Source organism: Octopus bimaculoides, chromosome 1 (genome assembly GCF_001194135.2).
Source record: "Octopus bimaculoides isolate UCB-OBI-ISO-001 chromosome 1, ASM119413v2, whole genome shotgun sequence".
In the NCBI taxonomy this organism is placed as follows: domain Eukaryota; kingdom Metazoa; phylum Mollusca; class Cephalopoda; order Octopoda; family Octopodidae; genus Octopus; species Octopus bimaculoides.
The window spans coordinates 118,068,711-118,069,234 of record NC_068981.1 but is presented as its reverse complement, the minus strand read 5'-3'; positions in this window follow the sequence as shown (position 1 = coordinate 118,069,234).

Genomic DNA, 524 nt, shown 5'->3' with positions numbered 1-524 from the left:
TGCTCCCTGTCTTTCTCCTCACTTTCTCCCCTCTCTTTCTCCGCACTTTCTCCCCTCCCTTTCTCCTATCATTCTATCCCCTCTCTCCTTATCTCCTGTCCCGTCCCCTCTCTTTCTTCCCTCTTTATCCCCCTCTCTCTCTGACTAATGCTTTTTACTTATTGCAACCCTCACTTTTCACTTTTCACTTTTCTGGTTTTCTATATGCCTATCTATCTATCTATCTATCTATCTATCTATCTATTGATCTTTTGACGGGAGCCATCGTCAACAACAAATGGTCGTTTGCCCTCAAGAGAGCAGTAAGGGCGGAAGCAATAAGGTATAGCAGGGCACTAGCTGTAGAGAGGAACAAAGTAGAGGGGGAGCTAGTGATAAAGTTAGAAGAGGCATTGCGAAGTGGCATCGCATCCGACGTTTTAGCGGCGAGGTTGGCCCTCGACCAACACTTCAATGCTAAACACGAAGGGTGTGCTGTCAGGGCAAGGATGCGTGCTCTGAGGACTGAAGGTGTTGGAGCCGCA